General features: G+C 37.0%; 1 protein-coding gene across 1 annotated transcript in view; it reads right to left on the bottom strand.

Annotated features, from left to right (window-relative positions):
• The window catches only part of CLDN12 (claudin 12), a 67,577-nt gene that overhangs the window by 8,446 nt on the left and 35,715 nt on the right, over positions 1–23,416 (bottom strand). Inside the window, exon 3 of the transcript XR_007459992.1 lies at positions 4,811–4,857. The gene's annotated coding sequence lies outside the window, so the exon portion shown is untranslated. The remainder of the gene's footprint in view (positions 1–4,810; positions 4,858–23,416) is intronic.

Here is a 23,416-nt window from a genome sequence, read left to right as displayed (position 1 = left end):
GAAAGAAAGAAAGAAAGAAAGAAAGAAAGAAAGAAAGAAAGAAAGAAGTGGACATTGGGAGGATCAAAAGAGCATTTACTCATTATTTATGGGCAAATACCAAATTCAGGAGAGGTTGCGTGGATATATAAAGCACTGAATTTGCTTTCTAGAGAGTGACAATTTAATTAGCAGGTATAATATGTACACTTTACAAAAAACAAAATCTCTAAGTGGAAGAATAATATAATTTCAAAAGGAATGGAACAGATATAAAATGTAATAGAAGTTCAGAAGAGAAAGTATTGATGTCTAGTTGCAATAACTAGATAAGATTTCTTCCAGGGAGGAGGCAGAATTTGGCCTGAGCCTTGAGGAGAAGGTAAAATCTGCACAGGAAAGAACAGGGTCTTTGGCTCAAGTCATGATCCCAGGGTTGTGGGATTGAGCGCTGCATCTAGCTCCATGCTGAGCCTAGAGCCTGCTTAAGATTCTCTCTCTCTCTCTCTCTCTCTCTCTCTCTCTCTCTCTCTCTCTCATTCTCTCTCTCTCTTGCTCTCAAAACAAAACAAAACAAAACAAAACAAAACAAAAATGCTTAGGTGTATGAGGACAGACCAGGAAGATGAGTTGAAATAGAGAGGTAAGAAAACACAAAAGAAGGTTTGGCTTTGTTTTTTCCATTGTGTCTGTACTCAGAAAGAAAGGAACCAATGCAAAGAAATAGACTGAATTTGTCATAGAGGGAGCAAGAAAATGAGAAAGGTTCTCAGTTTGTGAATGTGCATGTATTTTCAAGTATGATGCATGAATGGAGGTAAAGACTAAGAAATTATCCTTGGTACTGAGAACCGACTTCTTAAGGGGGAAAAGAGCATAAGAGAAAAGATTTTGTTTGTTCAGAAAATGAGAGAACTTGAACCTGACAGATGGTCTTAAATTTCTCAAAAAAAAATTTTTTTTGACCTCTAGATGGATGGTCATGCCAAGAGCAGATAAGGGAAATGGTTGCCTTGGAAAATAATCCATGAAACTGGTTCTCCACATTTTGTTTTTCAGCTGACTCTTGACAGGTGATATCCATGTGTTCATTGGCATATCCAGATTTGGATCCATGACCCTATCTACCTCTCCTACTCTAAGCCCTAATACACTCACACATGTAGGCACCACACACAATTTTTCAGAAAAATAATATCAAAGTAGGCATTTTTGAGGGATGTGAGCTATGGCATTTATAAGTGCATTTCACAAGCAAGTAAGTTAATGGTGATTTCTTATGAACTGTGCAGTAGATAAGGTAGTATATGAAAGATTCAAAAAAATCCATTGGGTTTGCTGTAGCTTTATTTATTTCTGTCCCAAGCAATAATCCATATCAAGATGCAATGAAAGAGAAAGATGTGATTATAGAGAAAACCTAGAACCTACTCAATTGCAAAAACTCAGTTTTCTAAATTGTCATTAGCAAAAAAAAAAAAAAAAAATACTTACGACAAGTTTTGTCATTGTGACACCATGATTGTAAAGTATCATTCTAAGGATTCAACAGTGACATATGATTCTCAAGAGCAATGACAGCCAGGTGAGAGTTAGCACTAAGTTTCTTAGCATGGTTTTTGAAATTTTATTTCTAATGAAGAAAAGATATCAACACAAATATAATGTTTTTCATATGCTGTGTTTATGAGCTATGTGTTGGGAGTAGTACTGAAAATGAGTTACTTTTTATGGACTTGTTTTTGGTAAGAATGTTTTCTAACTCTAAAAAGGCTAGTCATATACTACTAAATCACAAGGAAATGTTTCAGATAGAATCTGAGGAAGATTCCCTTACAGTTAAGAAAAATAAGCATATCATTTATCATTAAAACTGGAATCTTTTGGGGAATGCAAAGGAGTTGGTATAATAATTTCACCAAATTAAAAGTGATGAGCACCACCATAAAATAGGACAGTCCTAGGCACAGGACATCTGTTCCAGTTCCTCACAGTACAAGAACTAAGATGTTCTTGGTTGCTTCATGAATTGCCATTTATAAATTCTGGCACTCCCTCTCAGAGCATGGGAGGTGGCAGACACTGTCCCTCAAAGTCTGGGAGAGGGGAGGGGATCTTTTTCCAAAAGATGACACCCCAAGTCTTTGTTGATCTTACAAAATTATCCCTTAGCTCACTTCTATGAGGTACTGGGAATATATTAAAAATTACACTCAAATAATCATATCCCCAGGATTGCCATAATGGCTTCTGTCTGTAAATATTTCAAGATAAAATTCTGTACCTTGCTACATTATAGAGTATATTAAATATGACTTAAATACCTTCTAATGGTTCGAGTGTTAAATCAATAGTTATCAAAAATTGTCATGTTCTGGGAAATGTGTGAGGTTGTTAGAGACACAAAGATGAGTAAAACATGCACTCTATCCTCAGGGAACTGAGAATGGGAGAAAGGTAAATATGCAAACAGTTTATATGATATGAGTTACAATTCAAAAATGTACATGTTCAAGTTCCCAAAATACAGAAATATAGGAGAATTTAAGAGGAAGGGGAAAATGGATAAGAATGAATAACAATGACAGAAATTTTATCAGTTTGGGGAGTAAAGTTTGCACCCAGAGGCTCTTTTTTTGTCTATAAAATTAAGAGAAAAACTCATCTGTTGATAATGAGTGAATGTGAGATAACATTGGAACGCTAAGGATGGTAACAAAGTTTTGGAATTGCTGCTGTGGGAAATTTTAGGAAATGTTGCTAACCAAAGGCAAGAAATGGGTAGCACTGAAGCTCAGGCGAGACCAGAAACTGTGAATGTGTAGCTGCACTAATGCAGACTTTGATGCAATATGCTCCAGCAACAATAGGCTAATAATGCAGAGCAAATGAAAAGCCAGACCATAGGACTAATCAGGGAATGTAGATTCAACACAGATGAGAAGGCAAGGGCATTAATGTAGTAGTGGTTTTTTCAACCTCCAGTGGAATAAAACAACGGGTACAGGCAAGGATCATCAAGGCTGCTAACATCACAAAATGTTCAACAAACTTATTTGCTTTCTAATGAAAATCTTCAGCATGAGATATTCCTGCCAAAAAATTAAACTGAAGCTGATCAAGCCTCTATATCTAATTACTAGTTTACAATAACAAAAAATAGGGTAAAGGAGAACATGATAAAGCACATTTTGGGGATGTGACCAGCAAAATCCGGATTGTGGGAAATGTAATAGAACAAACAATTGAGTTTCTACAACAAATAAGTTGCTATAAGAAAAAAGAGGGAGAAGGGACATATAGATAAAAAGAGATTTAAGGACTATATCAGCCAACTGCAATGTATAGACTTCATTCAAATGAACTTTAAAATTGAACTTTAAAAAATTATGAAATAAGAGAAATGTGATTATTTTCCTGGATGCTTGATGATATTAAGAAGTTATTCATTTTTAGGTATAATAATAGATTTGTGATACTTTAAAGCAAAGCATCTATTCTATATATACATATAAACACACACACACACACACACACACACACACACACACACACACACTAAGAGCAAGAGCCACAGAAGGAGAGAGAAGGAAAAGGGCAGTGAGAAATACTTGCAAGTAAAATGATATGGTATCCAGATCCTTATTTGTTTCAAAATAATCCATTTTGACAGGGAGAGGACATACATGAAATAAGACTGGCCAAGATGGATCTTGTGGATCAGTTTTATCATACCATTTTCTTTGCTTTCATATGTCTGAAAATTTCCATTGTAACATGCAAAAAGATGTAGAAGAGTATTTCATTCAAGTAAACAGCCATGAGAATTCACAGGAAGGAAGAGAGTCCATAGGAGACGGCCAATAAGCTGAGGGAAAAATGAGAGATTAAAGGACTAGAGGGCAGTGCTGCTGAGGCCAAAATGTACAGTGTCAGGGGAATGAGAATGTAAGAGGCATTGTATGTTGTGCAGGGTTCAGGGTATGGCCATGGAAGTGACTTCTCAATGCACAGAGCTGAGGAAGTCAGGAGCTGGAGAAACCAAGTGTGTCTGGACCTTCACCAAGTTTGGAAAGCACGTAAGGTGATGTCAGGAATTGGGTGGAGAAGTCCATGAGCCAGGAGCCCAGGGCCCCGTTAGATGAAGGAGTGACCTTGATGAAGAAGGGGAACAGGATGGTGCATCCAGATCACCATTACAGATACCAGTACTACAGTATGCCCTTTTCTAATTAGTGATTTCATGTCTCTCTGTCTTTGGTGTTAACTGCCGGTTCTCCAATACAGGTTATGGAAGAATAGTGTTGTGAGAGTTGCTGCAAAGCTCTCTGCAACACCATTTCCCTAATTTCTTATGGCATTTCTGCTTTTTTCCAAACCTGAAGTGAAGAATAATGATGTCAGCTGCCTAATCATCAGAGAAAGGACTTTACATTGTGGTTAAGGAACAGTGTCTCATCCTTTCTAGTTTTGGGGAAATAGAGTAGCAAGGAGATTTTCACTGCATCTCAAAGGGCTTATCTTTTCCTTGACTTACAAAAATTTCTTCTCAAAGTCAGTATAATCTTTTCAAACAAAAAATTGTTTTGTTTTTAAGCATAATTTTCTAGAAGGAAGTACATGTTTGTACTAAATTATGTCCATTATTTATTTCCAGATCCTCAAAGAATGGCTTGAAATGCTAAAATACATCTTAATAACTGCTATTAGTCATTCCTATTATAAAAATATTGTATAAAATAAAGTTTAACATATCTTTTAGATTACAACTATATATAGTATGACTTTATAATATTCCCAAGACAATTTCCCCATATATAACTTAACTTACTTTTTTATCTTCTGTGCACAATTGACAATTTTTCTTTACAGCACATGCTATAAAAAATTAAGGGCAAAAATGTAAATGCAAAGACTATTTGTTGCTTAGTTTTATATAAAAATGCATTTCATTTAGTCATTTCTCTTTCATGGCATACTCATCCACACCCCAGTGTTTTATTTCATGATTTTCATATATCTAGACACTTTCCCCATTGGTACTGTTTAAATCCTAATTCTTTCTTACTTTCTATCATTGCTTGGAAAAACATGAAATGGCATCATCCAACTTTGATTAGCCAAGTAAGTTCTAAAAAATAACTTCCAAAAAACAGTAAGAACTTAAATTGGCAATATCACTGCATATTTACAACATCACACTTTAAATACCTCTTTTAGTAATTCCTTTGTTAATCAGCATGGTTTTACCAAGATATTCCTGGCTAACTAGTCCATTCAATACTAAAAAACTTAATTCTCCATCTTGTGTCACAACGTTTTAAAAACTTCCCCAGATGAAGATTTTCATTCTTCTTGTTTCATGACAAAATAATATAACATATTTGAAAGTTCTAGAATAAAAACTATAAGTCTGAAAAAATTTTTTGATGTCTCTTCCTTACTCCAACATCTCTGTAAAGTAAGTAGAGTCTGGAATTAATACCCCACCTTTCATGTGATACGATAATAATAAAGTCACTCTATTACTTTGGGGGCAGGGTTCATAAGCTCAATTTCAAACTGTTTGACTGGATACAGATCTAATTTGGCTGGGAAAAGAATTACAATAGACTTTCAAATTAAGTATTACTTCCCCCTACCCAAAAGTATCCCTGGAGTCCCAGGGGAAGTTGAGTAAAAGGCAAGGTAGATGAGAAAGATTCTGCTGCTTCAGCTATGTTGGGGACAGGTGCTTTCAGGCTTACTTCAGGAGGCAGGAGCAGGGAAACAAAAGGCATATGTCTTAGCCACCATTCTCCAAATTCTACTCACTTCCCACGCTTTTTTTTTCTGCAGCTAAAGTTTTTTAGAAGAATTTTAGATTTACAGAAAAATTTCAAAGAATATACAGAAAGTTCCTGTATACCTCTTACTGTTTCCCCCATGGCTAACATCTTACATTGTCATGGTACGTTTATCAAACTAAGAAACCAACACCAATACATTACTTTTAACTAAACTCCAAATTTTACTAGGATTTCATTGGTTTTTAAAGTTTTTTTTTAATGTTTATTTATTTTTGAGACAGAGGGAGAGTGTGTGAACAAGTGGGGTTGTAGAGTGAGATGGAGACACAGAATCCGAAGAAGGCTCTGGCCCCTGAGCTGTCAGCACAGAGCCCGATGTTGGGCTGGAACTCACAGACCACGAGATCATGACCTGATCTGAAGTCGGACACTTAACCAACTGAGCCACCCAGGTGCACCACATTGGTTTTTATACTAATGTTCTTTTTCTGTTGCAAGATCTAGGATCCCACATTGCATTTGATCATCATGTCTCCTCTAGTCTGTGACAGCTTCTCAGCCTTTCCTTGTTTTTCATGACCCTGACAGTTTTGAACCTTGTTGGCCAAATATTTTGTAGGATGTCCCTCAATTTGGATGTGTCTGATGTTTTTTTTTTATCATAATTAGACTGAAAATATGGGTTTGGGGGAAGAATAGTGCAGAGGTGAAGTTGCCTTATCACATTACATCAGCATGTACATGATATCAAAATGGTTTTTATGTAGCTTTTTTATATTTATATACATTAGAGAAAGTTGAAGACATAGGACTGCTGCTAGCACTAGTTGAAGGCAGGGCATCCTTGTGTAAACTAGGAAAAGGTGCATCTCTGAAAGAAAAGGCTAGAAAAATGCAAAACCTTTCTGAGCAGCCACAGCCAGGAATCAATCCAGCTAAATGGGAAACATAAATTGGCTTTCACTCTCAGATCATATGGAATCCTTATTAAGCAATTTATAAACATAAAATGCTTACTTGTGAGCATTTATAACCAGTCTTCACAATCCTGAAAGATTTGAAATCCTGGAATCCTAAAAGCCACTTTATTGATGAAGAAACTGACTTCAGAAAAGTCAAATAACATATTCAAGTTCACCTGCTAATAATGACAGAGTGTGGATTTGAGCTCTTTGACTGCCAGCACCTCTCCTTTCTCCTGGGAAATATAACCCATCTTTCCTTTGCAGGACTGCTCCTTCTTAGCATTAGACACGTGGTATAATTGGTGACTGCCCTCTCCTACCCAAACTCCATGGTCCCAGCCAGGCATCTAAGGCTGTACACCTGAAACAAACTGAGCTAATCCCAGACCACACTCACTGGTCCAGGGAGAGGAAATATGACCAAGTCAGGCCAATAAGAATCTTCCACTCATGATTTATAAATTAAAACTTGAGGGTTAAGAAGTAGCAGGGAGCCACTTTCTCTTTGTTTGGTAAGCTGAGAAGATAGAGCTGCCAGTGACCATGAAAGATGTTCTGAGGAAGAAGCTAATAGGACAAAATAAAATTGATAAGCAGAGGAAAGGAGAGAAAACAGAAGGAGAAATAAGGAGTTGATGGTGATTCATTTCTCAGGTCCCAAGCATTCCTACTCTTGATTCACTTACGTTTCTCTTATAGGTAAAATCTTGGTTTCTTACACTGCACCCAGAAACATTCCAGTTAATATAAAGTCCACATATTTGTTTCTTTCCACGAAGTCCTGATGTTTCCCTTCTTTTCATCCCTTCTACCTATCTTTTTTCCAAAATTAAAACAATTATCTTTATGTAGTTATAAAAGTGATACATGTTCAATATAAGAAATATGTACACATTAAGAACACACTGAAATTCCACCATTAAGAAAAACTCTGATTCTTCATCTTAAGCAAATTATTTTCATGATCCCCAACTTAAATTTTCCCATCATTCTGAATGACTCCGCCATGAAATCTTAAATTCCCATATTTTATTCTCTGCTTAGAATCTTCCTTTCCTCTCTTACTTGCATTTTGACCTCACTCAAAACTTCACTTTCCCTGACCTTTCCATTGTTTTCCAAATCTGTTTGCCTTTCATGGACTCATTTCATTTTCTTTAGCCTGACCCTCACATCAGTGAATGACCTGATGTGGTCCTTCTCAGAAATTTAGATTAAACATTTGCATAACTAACCTTATCTATAGTCTTTGTAGCCCTTATTGGAGAACCAGTGAGGACCAGCTAACCTACGTGATCATGTTTTACATGAAGCAATAGGTTCTTTCTTTCACTCTATTCCTGAAGAAAGAGGTACTTGCTCTTTACACGGCCAGATACCAGATTCTTCCCTTACCCTAAAGGCTTAATTTTTGTATATCTATATTCTATCTAGTCAATTCCATCCTCTTGATTACATTTTTTTTCACAATTTCTGCAGCATCATTGTCTTCTAGTTCTCCCGGAACATCTCTGACCATTCTTTTTGAATTTCCTTGACTGGTTCAACTTGCTCTTATCAATGTCTAAAATGTTGCTATTCCACAAAGTTCCATCTTTGGTCCTCTTCTCCCATGAGTGATCTCAATTTGAAACACCTAGGGATGCCAGGCATCAACATATATTATGCCAGATATCAAAACAGGATCTTTCTGGTTTGACTGATATTGCAATGAGTTAATAAATTAATAATTTAAAAAATAAAACAATTAATCAGACAAGTTGATTCTAATGTTTATCTGGAAGGGGAATTGTTTTAAGAACAGCTAAGAGGGAAAAAAAAAACAATGGGGGCAGATCACAAGGTTTTATATATTATAATTCTCTATACTATATCCTTATATTTTATATACTTGATCTGTTGATTTCTGATATAGGCATGTAAAGTGATCCCATGTGGTTTGTAATTTGTCAAATGCTCTTTTTATTTCTATCAACTTTTGCTGCATATACTTCAAAACTTGATAATAAAGCTTCGTATGTCATCTTCATGTACTGTGCTATAATATGAGCACAAAATATTACTTCTACTTAAAAGAAGTAGAATGTATCTAATATTTATCTAATATAATAATAATAAATAAATAATAAATAAATAATAAATAAAATAAATAATAAATAATAAATAAAATAAGTAATAATAAAATAAATAAATAATATAATAATAAATAAATAATAATAAATAAATAATAAATAATAATAAATAAATAATATGATAATAATAAATAAATAATGAATAATAATAAATAATAAATAATAAATAATAAATAATAAATAAATTTAGAATTTATCTAATATTAATATTGCTATACTTGCTTTCTTTTTCAGTAGCATTTTTGAAAGGTTTATTTTATTCCATAAATTTATTCTTTGTGCCTTTATTTCCTCTAATGGTTTTGAAGTCACACTTCTTGTTTCTACTTATATGTAAACTATTATTTTAAAAATTTTGAGAGATATATTTTATATGCCTCTTTTTAATCTGCCTAGTCAGGATCTACATTCTCTACATCTACAAGAGCCTAATATGCTTTTGATTTTTTCCTTTTCCTCCCCATACCACTTCCCAGGTAGATGTCAACTGGAATGCTAATTACTATTAAATGCTTATCACTTATTATTAAATTATTTTTATATTTAAATTGCTGTTGACTTCCTATCAATCATTTAGAATTGACTCAAAGTTATTAGTTTCTTTATTTACTACTCTTTCTTGAATTCTACATTTCCTTTTGACTCATTTGCATTTTGCTAAATAATATCTTTTTGAGTGTATATTTCAGAGAGGGTCTGTGAGTGATAGTAATAACTCTGAGTACATAACATAGAAAACTTAGTACTGGGAATTGGGTGTACAGGTGATGGAAGAAACCGAGGAGTCTGCCAGGGGAAAGACAGTGAAACCTCACTTCCTCCCAGATACCAGCACCCCCTAGGCTAGAGGAAGAGGAAGAAGACAGTTAACAGAGCCCAAAAGAATATTATACTTTAGAGTATAAATGATAAATATTCCTGGTATGTTCACATTAGCAGAAATATATGGGTACTTACAGAAATAAGGAGAAAACCTGGAAACCTTGCCTCATATTCAAATTATTTAGCCTTCAATGTATTCCCTCAGAGAAATCTGCCTTTTTATCTCATTCTCAGATATTTACTTTGAGACCAGTTTCACGGAATCTATTTCTTATTTGGTGGTTCCCCAGCTCAGAGCACTTGTAGGGAAGTTTTCATTTGTTCCTTATGTTTTATTCTAGGGGAAATTATTCTTATTCTGCATGCTATCATACTCCTTAATTTCATTATTTATTTTGTTAGCTAAGCAGTGTTTCCATAGTTGCTCGGTTGTCTGTTTTCATCTTACTAATGCTTGGATAGCTGTGTTCAGATATTCTATGTGTGCTGATATGGTGTAGGTGATACCTTGACCACCTTCCAACTATCCTTGAGATATTTTCCTGAGAAACTACAGTTTTATGGCATTTTTATGTTCTATTCATTCTGTTGTTCTCAGTACCTGACAAAGGGAAAGAACTCAGGTGAGGCTGTGCCAGACTTTGTTAGAATATCTGGGTTCTACACTTTCTTCTGAGGTTTTGTCATTTTCCTTTGCCAGGATTCTAGCTAATTGGAGGTATTTCCCATTGCCATAAAGGGGAATCTTTTATGGCATAAAAGATTATGCCCTTTTATGGCATAAAGTAGATCTGCCCTGAAATTGAGCTTGCTGCCCAGGGACAGATGTTTCCATCAGAGACAGATGCGTTGTTCAGTTTTTATTTTTCCCTTATTTCTCCTCTGCAACCATTTCCTTTGTTATTCTTCAGAACAGAGTGAAGTACAGGAAACACACTCAGTTTGCATCTCTCTAGTTCCAGGAGTATTCATGGAAATTCTTGGAACTTAGTCACCAGTTCTTCTAAAGGGTGATAGTGGTATTTGGAGCATTGTCATGCTATACTATTCTATACTCTCTTTTTTTAAGTTTTTATTTTTTTAATTTTTGTTATTTTTTAAATGTTTATTTATTTATTTTGAGAGAGAGAGAGAGAGGGAGGGAGGGAGAGAGACAGCAGTGGAGGGGCAGAGAGAGAGAAAGGGGGAGAGAGAGAATTCCAAATAGGCTCCATACCATCAGCACAGAGCCTGACGTGGGGCTCTAACCCAGAAACCATGAGATCATGACCTGAGCTGAAATCAAGAGTTGGACGCTTAACCAACTGAGCCACCCAGGTGCTCTATTTTTATTTTTAAGAGAGAGAGCCCCTGCACACACAATCAGAGGAGGTACAGAGAGACAGGGAGAAAGAGAATCCCAGGCAGGTTCCACACACTGTCAGCACAGAGACCGATGCAGGGCTCAGGAATGATGAGATCATGACCTGAGCTGAAATCAAGAGTCTGACACTTAATCAACTAAGCCACCCAGGTGCCCCTATGCTATTCTATTCTGTTGTAGAATCTTTGATTTGTTTTCCTTGGTTGCCACATGTTTTTAGACTATGCTCCTTAGTTGTTTGGTTGCTTCTGGTGAAAGAATTTGTCTATATTTTTGGTGTGATTTTTTATTCATTCATTAGATATTGGGGGAAAAGATTCCTAACCCAAAATTCCAAGTACAACTGTAACTTCTTAGCAAATTGCTAATTGAGCTCTCAAATCTAAGTGAACATTAGGGTTAAAAGCTCTGGGGATCAAAGCAACATGCTTTGGAGTAGGTCTCAGTTGTTGTGGGTTCATTCACAAAGTCCTGTGGGAAAGGCCTATTCACTCAGAGTGCTAGGAAGGATGGAGGCGGGGATCTCATTGAGGGGTTAGAATCAATTTCTGTTTTGGAGCTGAAGGAATCAAGATGTCTAAGAAACCATATCTTTGTTAGATGGGAAGGTTGAATACAAGCACAAAAGGGAAATGCCTCAGGCTAGGAAGCAAACATTCAGGGGAGGCCCAGGACAGATTGAACCAAGCTTTCCTTCACAAAGGAAAGCCTTTTCTTCAGAAACCTTGAACAGGGTTGTTCAGCCCTAGAAGTGAACTAACTAGAATCAGAAACTTCAGTCTTTGGAGACCAGACTATGTTATCTGTAATTCTTGATTTGTTTTTGTTCACTTTCTTTTTGTTCGTCATCAGCATTTAAATAAAGTCTTTTGAAAAAGTCCAGTATGACTCCAGTTTGCTAGGGAACTAAAGGAAGGGTTTGTTTCCATGCTTGGCCTATGTTTTCAGGCACTGTTTGTGGGGAGAACATGGTGGGAATAGAACACTGTTCCTCTTGGAATATGTATGGAGATGACCAAGAAGCCAAAAGAGAAAAATCTATGGGAAAGATGAAATCAAAAGAAACAAACTAGGCCTTTTCATTCAGCCTCTCCCTACTCCCCATCATCTCAAAGGGGAGTCTCATTTCAGAGACTCAAAGCTGAGAGCTTTGGGTTTGGTTTTAGTAAGGAAGACCGATTCCCTTACAGATATTAACATTCTTTTAGATTCCAGAAACCAGACAGCAGTAATCCTTACAGTTTTTATACAAATGGCAATCTTGGCTTTACAGGACATTTTCCAAATAATTCAAATCCTAATTCACCCCTTATTCTCTCTATACAATTTCAATTTAGGATACTAAAAACCTTATTTCCAGGTTCATGAATTCAACTCAGCATGAATTTTAACATCAAAATTTCTTCAGTTGGGAAATCCCAGGGAAATCTTCAAGGGAAATCTTCAGACCAAAGTAAGTCTTTCTTGAGACACAAATTAAGCAGGGGTGCCTGGATGGCTCAGGCAGTTAAGCATGCAACTTCAGCTCAGGTCATGATCTCGTGGTTCATGGGTTTGAGCCCTACATTGGACTCTGTGCTGACAGCTCAGAGCCTGGAGCCTGCTTCGGATTCTGTGTCTCCCTCTCTGTCTTCCCCTCCCCTGCTCATGCTCTGTCTCTTTCTCTCAAAAATAAACATTTAAAAAAAGACACAAATTAAGCAATTTATTAATTAAAACCTTAAAAAACCAAGAAAGACTAGCTATGGCTATTCAGCAGAGTCTGATTAGAGCAAAACCCAACAGCTTATTCACAGCATAAACAGGTGCTATAGGTCACACAAAAAGGGAGGTGGAGGGGCCACATGTTTTCCCAATATTTTAAACTGTTTTAATCCAGATTTCACATTTCTGATAAAGCAAATCAATGAGTCCAATTAAACTGGATTTCACCAAAAATATCAAGGGCTTTTAAAAATATCTTCCTGCCAACACTAAATGAAACTTTAAAGATGAAAATTTCAGCCTGCCATGGTGGCACAACCAAAAGGAAATATGGTGGCAGGGGTGTGTGTAGGGATCAACCCCTCAGCTTGGGATGGCTCACTATCATCCAGAGATTTTGGTCTCTGCTTGCCCCTCTGTCTGGAGATTTGGGAAAAGTGATTCTCTGAGAAGCTGATAAGCAGCTGAATGAGAAAGAGGGAGAGGAAAACTGGCAAGAGGATTTGGCCCCAGGCCCGCGGCCAGCACATCATTCCTCCAGCCTGGGTTCAGCCAGTTCTAGGCCAGTCAGACCTTGGTGGGCTTGGACAGGCACCCCCATCAAGGACTATGACCCAACAAAATCATAGTACCTTGAGAGGCAGCCCCTTCTGATCCCTTGACCCTAGCATAATTCGCAGAACCTTAGAACTTGTAGTGTTCTGGCCAGAATGCAGAATGTTGGTAATACAATCCTGGTTTGTCCTGGGCTCAGGCTTCCTAGGACCCTGACCACTAGGTAAAGTTCTCCCACTGGACTTGATAGACACCTGCTACCCCAGTGCTTTTGGAGCAAGGCCTGGATTCTAATGCCCACCTATAGCATGGAAAGCAATTATACCTTTCTGTGCTCTTTTCCTCAGATATAAATGAATGTATCGTGCACCCCATCCATTTGGGGTCACTGTGCTATAGATAAGGGGTGAAGCTCATAGCTCTGTACATCCTTGATTTTCTGCTTGACTAGTCCCTGAACCTGTGGCATGCTCTAATGTAGTTTCCCAAAGCATGGTGTATTTTAAGTGGTATGCACATGATGAATATCTTTTACTTTCAGAGTTGTGAATTTACTTTTAATGTGTATTGGAAAATTGTAACTAGTAAGTATAGTGATATCATGGCAATAACATAAACTTTTCTTTTAAAATATATCTATGTTAGGGGCACCTGGGTGACTCAGTCGGTTAAGTGTCCGACTTCGACTCAGGTCAAGCTCGCGGTTTGTGGGTTCGAGCCCCACGTGGGGCTCTGTGCTGACAGCTCAGAGACTAGAGCCTGCTTCAGATTCTGTGTCTCTCCATCCCTCGACCCCTCCCCTGCTCATGCTCTGTGCCTCTCTGTCTCTCAATAACAAGTAAACGTTAAAAAAAAATTTTTTAATATAGATATGTTAAAATGTCGAGTTTCAGGGGTACCTGGGTGGCTTAGTCGGTTAAGCATCTGACTCTTGATTTTGACTCAGGTCATAATCACACAGTCATGAGATCAAGACCAGCATCAAGCTCCACATGGAGCGTGGGGCCTACTTAAGATTCTCTCTTTCTCCCTCTGCCTATCTGCCCTGCTCTCTCTCTCTCAAAATAAATAAATAAACATTTTTTTTAATGTCAAGTTCCAGAAATAGAAATCATGCAAAATTTAAAGGATATGACAAAATTGTTTATGTGGTTCCAGAATGACTGAAATTTGAGGAATATTGCCCCAGTGAGGGAGATGGAGGAGAGGACGGGGCATGGAAATTGTCCTTCACTGGGGCCTACCTTGTTTTGTTTTTCAAAAATGGAGTTGTCCTAGCGCTGCACATTCCTGGCATATTGATCTAAAACTGCACCCTGAGGACTATGATCTCATACTGATTATAAAGATGGAGATGGGCAAGAGTGTGCAGAGTTGAGGCTTTTTCCTTGCCTATCTGCAATGCAGAGGACAGACCGAGGATTATTAGCTATAATACGAAAAGTGTTCCTATAGACTGACAAGGATGAAAAAGAAGAAAAACAATAGGAAAATGGACCAAAGATGTAAAGATTCTATCTATAGAAAAGCAAATCTAAGCGCCCCGTGAATGTGTGAAAAAATATGCTAGAACTAGGAAATTGTAAATTGAAGTAATAATTAGCTAGCACTTTGTATCCATCAAGTTGGCAAAAATATTAAAACAAAGCTAACCAACATTGCTGGTGATGATGTGGGAGAAAAGTATCATTTTATACTTTTGGTGGAACTGTGAGTTGTTATAATGTCTTTGGATAGCAACCTGGCAACAACAGTTAAAATTAAAAATACATACATTTTTTATGTGCATGTTTTTGTTTGGGAATCTGCCCTCTACCGCTGCTCAGTTCTCATGGTATGAGTGGGGCCCCAATATCTATCTTGTAATTGGGTGAAACCTAGACCTGAAAAAAAAATCATAACATGGTATTTCCCTGGCTATAATGAGGTGGGTGGGCATACGGCCCAAGCTAACCCAATCCAAATCAATCTTAGGGCTTTTGCTAGAAATGTTAGGACAAAGATGCTTATCTTCATCTGGATTCAAACTTGAAAGGATTTAATCCCTATAGCTGCTAAAAGTCATCTTGAGACCATGTAACATATGGCTGTGAAAATAGTCCAGTTTAGAGCATAAGTGACTTGATGGCCTCTGCTATTATCCCTCAGATTCCTCCATCATATACATACCTAAGTCATGCTTCCTACAGGCTGCTCTTAGTCAAAACTAAACATGCTAAGAATGCTAATGCAGAATGCCTTTAGTGGAAAATTTTGGCTTGAGGACTCCCCATCAATCTGACTGAAACTTCTTTAGAACTAGGCTGTACTCTGAAACTCTTCCAAACAAATCTTCACTCCTTCCCTTCTCCTTTACAGGATACATCCTTGTATCACCATTTAAGATTCTCTACACCTTCACTAGCTCCCTCTCCTTTATCTTTCCCAGATGTTTCCCCAATAAACCTCCTGCACTTCTAATCCCATCTTGGCAGCTGATCCTTGAAGAACACAAACTAATACAAATACTACTAGAAGTGTTCTAAGAAAACAAATGGTAAGATAAAGCTTTGAAACTGGTTCAGTTACTATCCAATAGATAAAAAAGATGCCATCTTGAGTAGTATGTGGAGTATGAATAGTTTCTGAAAGGAGATGACAGCCTAATTGTTAAAAAAAATTCACGGGTGGTAAAATATTTTCCATTTAGGAAAATGAACTGATGGAGAGGAATATCCTGGCAGGTGTAATGATTCAATCATTTGAAATATATGGGGGAGTGGACCCCTACAAGGACGGCAGAATGGATTGGTTATAGAGTTGTATTGATGCCCTGCAGAGGGGGATAATGAGAAACCAGGGGCCACTGACTAGCAGTTAAAGACTAAGTGGGAAAGGCAGAGGACCTCTTTGGTAGCCTTTGTCCCCTATCCTGGGAATTGACACAACTAAGCAGCAGACTGAGGACCAGATAGTGACAGAGTTCCAGAGATATTTATGTGTCCAGCCGGGCAGGTCTCATGCTAAGGCCAGAATTCTTGCTGGGAAAACTTGGTTGAAACATGGCTTCTGTGTTTAAGTACCACCACCTGGCTTCTACTACTTTGGAAACCTCATTAATCCCACGGATATTAATGAGCCCAATTCTGTGACTGACTCTACTGTCAGTTTTGGTTTATAGAAGAGAGACACTGAACTTCTTAGTGATGCAGTTCCCTTTTTACCACCACATTCCTGATGGCATTCATAAATGGATGGATGCTCCAGAGGATGTGATGCTGACTCTGCAGGTGCCCCTGAAATCTCAGAGCTTGTGGAAGTGGACTCGCCATATGCTAGAAAATAAGATGTTTCAAGAAGTGTCCTCATAGGATCTCCCCATGCCCCTTGTCCTGGCTGATACGCCAAAAACTAGAGTTAAATCTCAGTAAAATCTAGATGAGGACATGCTGGGCAAGATAACAGAGAGAAAAAATTATATTCCATAGTATAATTAGTTTGTATTGGCAGGAGTCAATGACTACCACTGAGCATAATGAATTTTGAAGATGCTTGATTAAGGGGCTGAAATGTTAAACTGGGCTTTCATAGGACATGGGATTTAATACCCTGGCAAGACCCCAGAGGAAGGGGCAAACTCATTATTAGGGTGACTTTCAGAAGCCTGAAGAAAGTGATGGCCAATCTTGAGGAAAAGGTGTAATGCCTGAGTTGCCTACACAGGAGGTAGAGGAAGGAATAAAACCACTGAGAGAATTGGGCTTACTGAAATAGATATATTTATTATGTGAGGTCATAAAAACCACTAGATGATTAGGTTCCAGGAGAGGGTCCAGAGAAAACATCAAGGCCATCAGGAACATGCTACTAAAAAGGGCACCAGTGTCACTAAGTAGTTCAGTGATGGTGACCATCAATTTAATATAGACTGTTATGTAAAAACCGAATGGTAATCATAAATCAAAAACCAGTAACAGATATGCCAAAAATAAAAAGAAAGGAATCCAAGTGTATCACTAAAGAAAGCCAACTAATCATGAGAGAAGAGAGCAAGAAAGGAACAGAGATGAACTACAAAAACAACCATAAAACAAGTAACAAAATGGCAATAAATATCTACCTACCAATAAATAAATATCTACCTATCAATTAACACCCCAGTTACATTAATAGATCATCCAAACAGAAAATGAATAAGGAAGGCTTTGAATGACACATTGGACCAGATCGATTTAACAGATATATTTAACATTCCATCCCAAATCATCAGAATACACATTCTATTCAAGTGCACATGGAATATTCTCCAGAATACATCACATGTTAGGCCATAAAACAAGTCTCAACAAATTCAAAAAGATCAAAGTCATTCCATGCATCTGATGAAAACCCTATGAAACTAGAAATCAACCACAAGAAAAAATCTAGAAAGAACACAAGTACATGGAGGTTAGAAAAAATGCCACTAAACAATGAATGGTTAATCAAGACATCAAATAGGAAATAAAAAAAAAAAATACATGGAGACAAATGAAAATGAAAACACAATGGTCCAAAATCTTTAGGATACAGCAAAAGCTGTTATAAGGGGGAAGTTTAGAGCAATACAGGTCTACCTCAAAAAGCAAGAAAATTATCAAATAAACTAATCTTACACCTAAAGGGGCCAGAAAAACAAACAAAAACCAAAAATAGTGGAATAAAGGAAATAATAAAGATTAGAGCAGAATAAGTGAAATAGAAACTAAAAAAAAAAAAAAAATAGAATAGATCAATGAAACCAGGAGCTCGTTCTTTGAAAAGATCAACAAAATTGATATATTTTTAGCCAGATGCAGAAAGAAAGAAAGAAAGAAAGAAAGAAAGAAAGAAAGAAAGAAGAAAGTCAAACAAAATCAGAAATGAAAGAGGAGAAATAACAAGTGACATCCCAGAAATACAAAGGATTATAAGAGATTACTATAAATAATTATATGCCAACAAATTGGATAGCCTAGAAGAAATGGGTAAATTCCTAGAAACATATAACTTACCAAAACTGAGTTAGGAAGAAACAGAAAATATGAACAGACCTATTACCAGCAATGACATCGACTCAGTAATCAAAAAATTTCCAACAAACAAAAGCCCAGGACCAGATGGCTTCACAGGCAAATTCTACCAAACATTTAAAGAAGAGTTAGGGACACCTGGGTGGCTCAGTCAGTTAAGCCGCTGACTCTTGATTTTGGCTCCGGTCATGACCTCACAGTTTGTCAGCTCTTGGCTTGGGATTCTCTCTCTCCCCCTCTCTCTCTGCCCCTCCCCTGCTTGCAGGCATGTGTACGCTCTCGCTCTCTCTCTCTCTCTCTCAAAATAAATACACTTAAAAAAATAAAGAAGTGTTAATAACTATTCATCTCAAAGCATTTCAAAAAAATAGAAAAGGAAGGAAAACTTCAAAATTCATTCTCCAAGGCATGCTGATACCAAAGCCAGACAAAGACACTACAAAGAGAGAGAGAGAGAGAAGAGACACAGAGAGAACAACATGCCAATATCTCTGAGGAATACAGATGTAAAAATTATCAACAAAGTATTAGCAAACTGAATCCAACAATACTTTTTAAAAAATCATTCACCACAATCAAGTGGAATTTATTCCCAGGATGCAAAGGTAGTTCAATATTCACAAATCCATCAATGTGATACATCACATTAACAAGAAAAAGGATAAAATCCATATGATCATTTCAATAGATGCAGAAAAAGCACTTGACAAAGTAAAACATCCATTTATGACAAAAACCCTCAACAAAGTAGGTTTAGAGAGAACATACCTCAACACAATACAGGCTATATATGAGTAGGTTTAGAGAGAACATACCTCAACATAATACAGGCTATATATGAAACCCCAGAGCAAACATCATACTCAGTGGTGAAAACCGAGAGCTTTCCCCCTAAGATCAGGAACATAAGAATGTCTACTCTCACCACTTTTATGCAACATAGTACTGGAAGTCCTAGCCACAGCAATCAGGAAATATTGGAATATTTCCTGGAAAAAAGGAATAAAAGGCATCCAAATTGGTACGAAAGGAGTAAAACCTTTCTTGCAGGTGACATGATACTCTATGTAGAAAACCCTAAAGACTCCACCAAAAAACCTACTTGAACTGATAAATAAGTTCAGTAAAGTTGCAGGATACAAAATCAATGCACAGAAGTCCATTGCATTTCTACACACTAATAATAAAACAACAGAAATTAAGAAAGCAATCCTATTTTCCATTGCACCAAAAAGAATAAAATACATAAGAATAAACTTAACCAGTGTACTCTAAAAACTATAATTAAACATCGATGAAAGAAATTGAAAGTGACACAAAGAAATGGAAACATATCTCATGCTCATGGACTGGAAGAGCAAATATTGTTAACATGTCCATACTACACCAAGCAATCTACAGACTTAATGCAATCCCTATGAAAATACCAATAGCACTTTTCACAGAACTAGAACAAATAATCCCAAAATGTGTAGGGAACCACAAAAGACCCAGAATAGCCAAAACAACCTTGAAAAAGAAAAACAAAGGTGAGGTATCACAATTCCAGATTTCAAGTTATAAGACAAAGCTGTAGTAATCAAAACAGTATGATACTGGCACAAAAATAGATACATAGATTAACCGAATAGAACAGAAAGCCCAGAAACAAATCCGTGATTATATAGTCAATTAATCTTTGACAAAAGAGGCAAGAATATGTAATAGGAAGCCATTTGTTCAACAAAAGGTGCTGGGAAAACTGGAGAGCTGCATGAAAAAGAATGAAACTAGACCGCTTTCTTGCACCATACACAAAAATAAGCTCAAAATGGATTAAAGACCTAAATGAGACTTGAAATCATAAAAATCCTAGAAGAGAGAGAGGCAGTAATTTCTCTGATATTGGCCATAGATAAAAAACATTTTTCTAGATAGGTCTCCTGAGGCAAGAGAAATAAAAGCAAAAATAAACTATTGGAACTACATCAAAAAAAGCTTCTGCAAAGTGAAGGAAATAACCAAAAAATCTAAAAGACAACCTACTGAATGGGAGAAGCTAATTGCAAATTACATATCCAATAAAGAATTAGTATCTAAAATATATTGGGAACTTATAAAACTCAACACCCCAAAGCCAAATAATCCAATTAAAATGGACAGAAGACATGAATAGAAATTTATCTAAGGAAGACATACAGATGGCCAACAGACACGTGAAAAGATGCTCCACATTACTCATCATCAGGAAAATGTGAATCAAAACTACAATGGGATATCACCTCACACCTGTCAGAATGGCTAAAATCAAAAACACAAGAAACAACAAGTGTTGGTGAAGATGTGGAGACAAGGAACCTTTTGGTACTATTAGTGGGAATGCAAACCTGTGCAGCCACTGTGGAAAATAATATGGAGGTTCCTCAAAGAGTTAAAAATAGAACTACCCTATGATCCAGTAACTGCACTACTAGATACTTAGCCAAAAAATACAAAAACACTAATTGAAAGGGATACATGAACTCATATGTTTATTGCAGCATTATTTATAATATCCAAGATATGGAAGCATCCCAAGTGTCCATCAACTGATGAATAAAGAAATTGTGGTGTGTGTATATGTGTATACACACATATTTTTTTCAGCCATAAAAAAGAATGAAATCTTTCCATTTTCAGTGCCATGGATAGAGCTAGAGAGTATAATGGCAAGTAAAATAAGTCAGTCAGAGAAAGACAAGTACTATATGATTTCACTCATATATGGAATTTAAGAAACAAAACAAATGAACAAAGAAAATAAGAGAAAGACAAACCAAGAAATAGACTCTTAACTACAAAGAACAAACTGAAGTTACCAGAGGATAAGTGGGTGGGAGGATGGGTAAAACTGGTAAAGGGAATTAAGAGTACACTTATGGTGATGAGCACTGAGTAATGTACAGAATTGTTGAATCACTATATTGTACACCTGAAACTAACATAAAATTGTATGTTAAGTATACTGGAATTAAAATAAAAAACTTTAAATAAGAAAGAAAGAAAGAAAGAAAGAAAGAAAGAAAGAAAGAAAGGAAGGAAGGAAGGGGAAGGAAGGAAGAGGAAGGAAGGAAGGAAGGAAGGAAGGAAGGAAGGAAGGAAGGAAGAGAAAGAAAGAAAGAAAGAAAGAAAGAAAGAAAGAAAGAAAGAAAGAAAGGAAAGACAGGTAACACTTCTATTTAGAACCTTCCATCTTACTCAGAGTAATACCCAAGCTTTTTACAAACAGCTGACATCTATGTGATCTGACACTTCCCCACCTTGCTTGCCTCTCTGCCTCATCTACTATTACTGTCCTCTTGTGTGATTAGGCTACAGCCATGATGGCATCTTTTCTGTTTCTCAGATATACCAGGCATACTGTAAGCTCAGAGCCTTTATGGCAGCTGGAACACACTTCCTTCAGATAGCCCCTCAGTTAACTCCCTCAGGTCTTCCAAGTCTTTGCTTAAATGGCATCTTCTCAGTGAGGCTTAACTTGAACCATCTCAGAGAATACTGGAACCCACACCTCTTCATATCAGCAATCCCAATCCCCTTACTAAGCTCTATTGCTTCCAGGCATTGTATTATCTAAAATACTGTATAATTTACTTCGTATGTTATCACTTTCTTCCTTTCTCCTGTCCACTAAAATATACGATCCATGGAGTACGGTTTTTTTTTTTTCTCCTTTGTTTACTGATATAACCCAAACATTAGAATAGTACCCAGCACATAGTAGCTGTTCAATAAATAGTTTTTAAAATTAAGTCTATATCCCAAATCATTTATCACCATAGTTCTGGTTTTATATTGCAAGTTCCTTTTATTTTTTTTAATTTTTAAAAATGTTGATTTGCTTATTTAGAGAGAGAAAGAGTGTGAGTGGGAGAGGAGCACAGAGAGGAGAGAGAATCCTAAGCAAGCTCTGCACTGTCAGCACACAGCCCGACGCAGGGCTTGATCTCACAAACCATGAGATCATGACTTGAGCCAAAATCAAGAGTTGACGCTTAACCAACTAAGCTAGCTACCTAGGCACCCCATCACAAGTTCCTTTTAGAAATCTCTACCTGAATGTCCTTCAGATACCTTAAATTCATTACATACAAAGTCAGAGTCATCTTCCTATAGGGGCCAAGGGCAGGCCACCCCAAGGTGGACTACTTTGGCATGATGATTATTCTGAAGGCAATCGAGACCCTACAGTCTCGAGGGATACTTCTGCTCCTCCCTTAACTACAGAGATGAATCTAAATTGGGGAGTCTCTCCCAGAATAAGGGTTAATAGCAGAGATAAATTTTATCTGAGTGACCCATCTGTATGGCAGAGCAAACATCTAGTTAACAAACATCTGCTTTTCTTATCACCCTATGAAGTGCATTCCTTTCCTCTGAAGTCCCAGACCCTTACCCCCTTTCTCCCTAGCTCAGGATGACATATACACCTCATTTTGCCCAACTGTCTTTGGAATTTCCATATGTGTGTGGATTCCCTGTACAAACACTATTAAATTTGATTTTCTGTTAATCTTTCTTGTATCATTTTGATTTCTAGTCCAGCTAGAAGGACCCTTGAAGGGGACAGGAATTCTTGCTCTCTGACATTCTCTATCAAATTTGTTCTTCCTCCTGTTTTCTGAATTTGATTCATAACATTAATATCTATCCAGTCACCTAGGAGAGAAGCCTCAAAGTCATTCCTCATTTCAAGTTTTAGAACAAATTCCTAGCCCTTTCCTAATGCTAACAGGCATTTATTGTATTAATTAAGATCCTTTAGCCTTAATCTCTTGCATTAGTCTTCCGGGGATAGTTGTCCAATCGTTAGTACATAAGCCTGCTCAGGCTGCCATAAAAAAATACCACAGACTAGGTGGCTTAAACAACATAAGTTTATTTCTCACAGTTCTGGAGGCTAGAAATCCAAACTCAAGGGCTGGTTTCTCCTGAGGCCCCTCTCCTTGGCTTGCAGATGGTCACTTTCATGCCGTGTCCTCACATGGCCTTTCCTCTGTGCATGCATACTCCTGGGGTGTCTTCCTCATCCCATAAGGACACCAGTCCTGTTTGATTA

This window comes from Panthera uncia, chromosome A2 (genome assembly GCF_023721935.1).
Source record: "Panthera uncia isolate 11264 chromosome A2, Puncia_PCG_1.0, whole genome shotgun sequence".
NCBI classification, from domain to species: Eukaryota; Metazoa; Chordata; class Mammalia; order Carnivora; family Felidae; genus Panthera; species Panthera uncia.
The sequence above is the reverse complement of the archived record's forward strand: the minus strand, read 5'-3'. Positions and strand labels throughout refer to the sequence as shown.